Consider the following 6,000-nt stretch of genomic DNA (forward strand, 5'->3'; position numbering starts at 1 on the left):
GGGATACTCTGCAATTAAAAATTGAGCTCAATCAAAATCTGCCCTGCATCTAGGGGAGAACTGGCTGTTTCAAAGCAGCCAACTCTGGTGATTTCACTGCAAGTCCTGTGACATTTGGTGTTTTTCTTAAAGTCACATCTCCAGGAGAAACTCAGCTTTTGGGTTGTTTTTTAAATAGCTGAGAAAAGCTTGAAATTGAGGAAAAAAAGGTGCACTATGAAATCTCAGGCACGAGAGGGAAGGAAAATGAAAATATATAAATCTCATTATGTTTAAGCCAATCTCATGCCTTCTGGGGGCCTGGCTCCTGATCTGGTTCCTGTTTGGAGATTGGAAATATGGCAATGAGTTCTGTTTGGCTTGGGTAAAAAACAATTTGCATTCAAGAATATTTTTCTGTTTTTGCATAGTACAAAGGTCTGAGATGTGTGGGTTTGCCAGGAAGGTTCCCCTTGAAAAAAAACAACTGACTTTGACGTTTTCATGGGCTCACAGTACTCGTGCTCTCTCCTGGCTCTGTACATTCTCCCGGAGGAACCCCCTTCACTGCGACATCTGTTCTAGCGTGGTCTACTCTTTCACGGGGGGTTAAGCCATAGACAGCTCCATCTCCTGGAACTCCACCTTTCTGGAACTCAGCACGCCTGTCCCTCAGGTAGTCCACTCGGTCTGGACCCCCCCCCCCCCGGGAGTACACCCCTCCAGAGGGAATAATGCAGTCCAGATCGCTATACTGCAGTGACTCTCGGGCAGCATAAAACAGAAAGGTTTATTGAGCATATGAACCCAGCACGGGACTCTCCGTGTCCTCAGGCCCAGTATCCTGTGCTGAGGCACAGTACATCTAGGTCTGTCCTGCATCCAAGTGGGCTCTGCCTACTGTCTCTCCAGTAGAGAAACCCCCTCTTTCCAACGGAGGCATTCTATAACACCTATCAACAACCCCAATAGCTCCTCCCTTGTGATTTGTCTTACATCCCAGGTAAAAAGGTAAGAGGTGCCCTCTCTCATCCATCCATTGTTTCCCTCTGGCTGGAACTGGTTGGTCAGGTGGCCGGGATCCTCTCCTTTCAGCCCTTTGTCCTCCCACAGGCCAGAACTGGCTGACTGCCAAGCTGGGGTGGGACTCTTAGTCACCACTTGTTAGGGAACCCCATCTCCAGGCCATTGTCCAGAGTTCCCAGATGCTAGGCGAGGTCACACCTGGTCCTCTACAACAACAAACCCTCTCTCAACAATGTGCTAAACACACAGCACACAGGGAAACTGACACACACACACACACACACACACACACAATTCATGTAAAACACTACCAAAATCCCCAACTTTGTCACATCTCTCCTGCACTTCGAGTCTGAAGTGAGTTGGGTCACTCCAGCCAGTGAGCTGTGGAAGTTCAGGCCCCCCTCTCCAGGACAAAGCATCAGCTATAACATTCATGCTCCACCCCATATGATCATCCTGGTGGATCCTGGTGGATCATCCTGGTGGATCAGAGTCCACCTTAGGAGTTTGGCATTAGCCCTTTATCCGTTGACCATGGCAGGGTGGGTGGTCAGTGTACACCATAAAGCACCACCCAAATAGATGGAGCTGCAGCTTTTTAAGAGCCCATCCCAGGGCCAGGCATTTCCCAGGGCAACAAAAATGATTAGGGGTCTGGAACACATGAGTTATGAGGAGAGGCTGAGGGAGCTGGGATTGTTTAGCCTGCGGAAGAGAAGAATGAGGGGGGATTTGATAGCTGCTTTCAACTACCTGAAAGGGGGTTCCAAAGAGGATGGCTCTAGACTGTTCTCAATGGTAGCAGATGACAGAACGAGGAGTAATGGTCTCAAGTTGTAGTGGGGGAGGTTTAGATTGGATATTAGGAAAAACTTTTTCACTAAGAGGGTGGTGAAACACTGGAATGCGTTACCTAGGGAGGTGGTAGAATCTCCTTCCTTAGAGGTTTTTAAGGTCAGGCTTGACAAAGCCCTGGCTGGGATGATTTAACTGGGAATTGGTCCTGCTTCGAGCAGGGGGTTGGACTAGATGACCTTCTGGGGTCCCTTCCAACCCTGATATTCTATGATTCTATGATTCTTCTCTAGGGAGGAGGAACAGCTTCTTGCTCAGGTCCACAATGGGGGCTTTCTCCCGCTTCGTAGTGGCCTGTATCAGCACTGCACCCAGCCTTCTGTCTGAGGCCTGTAGAGAACACCCTGAAGGATTTGTCCAGATCTGGGTTTATCAGCACCAGCCCCTGGATTCGAGCCTCCTTCAGCGCACACAGTGCCCCAGCACTGTTAGGTCCAGACCACCCTTGTCTGGCTTGCCCAAATTACCAAGCTTCGTAATGGGAGCTAAAGTGGGGTACAAACCTTCAGCAGTACCCTGCCATCCCATTAGCGACCCGGGCCTGTTTCTTGAATTGAGGAACAGGCCAATCTCTGGTTATCTTCACCTTGGCTGCCTCTGGCTTTGGGCAGCTGCTTCCCACCTTGTGGCCCAGGTACAACACATCTGCCACCCTCATCTTACCCTTTCCGGCCTCTACCATCCAGCCTACATCCAGGAGGCATCCCAGGCCCCTCTTCACTGGGACACTTGTTTCTCCCAGGCTGGGCTGAAGACATAGATATCATGAAAGTACACCAGGCACAGTCTTCCTCCCCGCTGTGTAACTGATCCCCCAGGCACTGGGAAGTGGCAGGCACCCCCTTGAGGCTGAAAGGTAGGACAAGGAACTCAGAGCCCTATAAGGCTGATGGGAGCAGATTTCAACCTGGCAACTGGGTCCAAAGGCACCTGCCAGTCGCCACTGGTGAGATTTGCAGTAGTGAGGAAAAGCCCATGCCACACATACCTTGTCTAAGATTTTTTTAATTCTAGGCATGGGGCAGGCATTGAACATGGTGACAGCATTGAGCTTCCAAAAGTGCACACTGGCTCTGATCGACCCATCTTACTTGGGGACCAGCACCACGGATGAGTCCCAGGGGCTGGAGGATGACTGGATCACCGCTAATGTCACTGTTTTCCCAGAGATTGTGAATGGGGAACACCTCCCATCCCCCCCCCGGACAGCTAAATTAGTGAGCTCCCCTGATCTCTGCAGGTGGGCAGGGGTTAGCTGTTCAGAGAGGGGAAGTTATTCCAGCAGGAGGTCGGCTCCTGGCTTGGGAGAGAGAGATTCACTTTCCCCACCCTCCCACCTACACGGCTGCACCAACAGTCTCCCTGTCAAAGTACAGCTTCTTCATGTCTACATGGTACAATTGCCCAATTGGGCCGCTCCAGTACATGACTCAGCTGGTTGTTGGTTTCACAGGGCTCTTCCCAAGCACCATGTGCACTGAGCTGAGACCCCCCCCCCACTTCCGGTCCCCGATCAGGCACATTGTTGTACCAGCCCTTTTGCAGTTCCTGGGCCCCAGCTAGGTTCTTCCTGACCAAACCCATGAGCTCAGTGAGCTTTCCCCAGAACGATAGTTCAGAATCCACCACTGTTTCCCTGTTTATTTCTCATCAAGTCCAGGGGTCCCCTCCTTCTCCTTCCATACACCAACTCAAAAGGGTGGACCCCTGTGAATTTCCGGGGCAGTAAATGTTCTGTACCAGTTCTCGCCGGGTGCGCTGCATCCCCTGATGTTTAGAAGAAGGGACATCCCACCGGTGGTATTTCTGGGAGACCACCAGACACGCTCTGATCACCCACATTTACTTTTCCCTCAGGGAGCCCTTTTTTAGTACTGGGTCACTTTTCTCACCTGGAGCCTTCCCTAGGATCTTGCAACACCATGGCCCACAAGGCCCGCACTTTTTCAAGGAGGGATTCTGCTGCGGTCAGTTCTAGAATTCAGCTGCTGGGTTCAGGGACCAGCCCTCATTGCTGTGCCTTAGTTTTACCACCTTGGTACAAGGCCTTGGTCTCAATCCTGTTAAGCCTTGTCCCTGGCAACTCACTCCCCGCCACTGGCGGTTCCACACACCCCTGCTGGGCGGATTTCTGGTGCCAGGCCAAGTGGCCCTCCCTGACCTCAGCCACAGGCAAGGACCAGGGTGCTGTCTGGCCAGTTTTTCAGTCCATCCCCCATCAGTATCTCTGCAGGTAGCTGATCATGCACCCCAACCTCTTTTGGGCCCCCATTCAGATGTATCCTCGCTACAGGACTTTCACTGAGGGTCCAACCACCCCCAACACCCGTGTCCCAGTGAGGGTACAGAACGAGCCTGCTGCTTTGGTTGCTGCATCAAAGCCAGTGTGAGTCTCCTCTCCCCTGTGCAGGGCTGTTGGCCCAGTCAGCTCCAGGGGCTGGCTACGGACAGGCAGATAACCAGAGCTTTGCAGTTCTTCCCACATGCTACTAGCCAGGGGGGAAAATACCCCCCTCTGTGCTGGCTGGGCCATTTTTGGGCCATTCACATGCTCACTGACGTCTGCCCTCTCCACCTTCCAATCTCTGGGTTCAGCTCTTAGGTTCACCTTTACTGGTGCAGGGTTTGGATCCTGTCTTAAAGAGACACAGTCACTTCCCACTGATCTGCCGAAGGACCCAAGAAGGTGAATGGCTGCCATCTGGGAGCCTTCCCCCAAGTTACACGGCCCCTCAGCAGCTTGTGAGGTTGCACCACACCCAGAAGAGTCTTGGTCCCAGAACCTCTTCACCCCGTGAATGTCTTCCCACTGACGCCTACCTGTCATTCCCCCTGGGGATCAGAGGGGCCTGAGCCCAGGAATCACAAGCAGACATATCTGCGGGACTTGGAGTGGAAGCCCCTGTGCCTTCCCCACTCCCTTGGCCTGGCCAGCTCTGCCCCAAGAGCTGGCTGGATGACTGCTTCCCAGCTCACTCTCTCAGCCTGCATTACAGGCTGTCTTCCTTTTGCTCATTAACCCTTCGAGGGTTCTCTTGGGTGAAAATTACCTGTGTCTTTGGGCATGACACCACCTTGAATCCTTTTGCTTGAAGTAATGACATCTGAGGTCCCACAGGTCCCAAGGAGGGGATCTGCCTGTTCCGGCATTCGTGGGAACTCCCACCTTGGGCTTCCTGGAGTCTCACCTCTGAGAGGTCTCTGGGTGACTCCCCTTCTGAGTCCCCAACAGAGGGTCTCTCTCCCCACCCCATCGGCTCTCCATAACCTCAAGTCTGCCAGCATGCCTGCACCTTGCAGGGCTTTGGGCTTCTGAGAGCTGTCCCTATCCAACCATATTATACACATCCTCTGCGAGAGTGGACCAGCACTCTTTTCCCCCTTTCAGAGAGATATTCCCCCAGCAGGGTGGTGACCTCCTCATATGTAATGCCCAGGGTTTCTTGTGCACCCCGGAATATTTTCCTGTCTGCCTCGGAATCATTCAAACATAAGCGGCAAAGCCTGTTGGAACCTTCATAGTCCCCAGCCTCTGCACCATCCATTTGGCTGGACACTGGTATGGCCTTGGGACCAAGCATGGAGGTGAGACAGTCTGTTCGCAGGGTCAACCTGGTTCAAATCACAAGTCTTCTCACAGGCAGTGAGGTCGGCATCAATATACCTCCCGCATTGTACTGGGTCACACTTTGGACTCTAGGCTTCCTGCCAAATTGGCATCTTGGGGTCTTTCCCCACTTACCCCACAGGAGGTGCTCTGGGCCTGCCTCTCCTCCAACTCCAGTTCATGTTTTCACTGCTCCAAGCAGTCAGTTAGTCTCCGTTCCTCCGGTTCCAGCTCCTTCGCTCTCAGCTTCACAGTTTTCATCTCTTCATATCCACTGTGGGTAACCCAGGTTGGGAAGCCCTCGTCCTGGCTGGGGAAGGGGGTACAGTGGCCCCCCTGCCACTACCCCACTGCCCTGCTGCTACTCCCAGGCTCTCCGGGCATCCCGGAAGCCCTGCTAGGATCTGGAACTTGCTCCTCAGACTGGTCATTCTCTACCAGCCAGGCAATCTATAGTTCCTCGGTGAGCCTCCCAACACTCAGCCCTCTCTCCCTGCACAGACATGCAAGGTCCCTTTTAGGAAGCTGGT

The sequence above is a fragment of the Caretta caretta genome, chromosome 10 (assembly GCF_965140235.1).
Source record: "Caretta caretta isolate rCarCar2 chromosome 10, rCarCar1.hap1, whole genome shotgun sequence".
Lineage (NCBI taxonomy): Eukaryota > Metazoa > Chordata > Testudines > Cheloniidae > Caretta > Caretta caretta.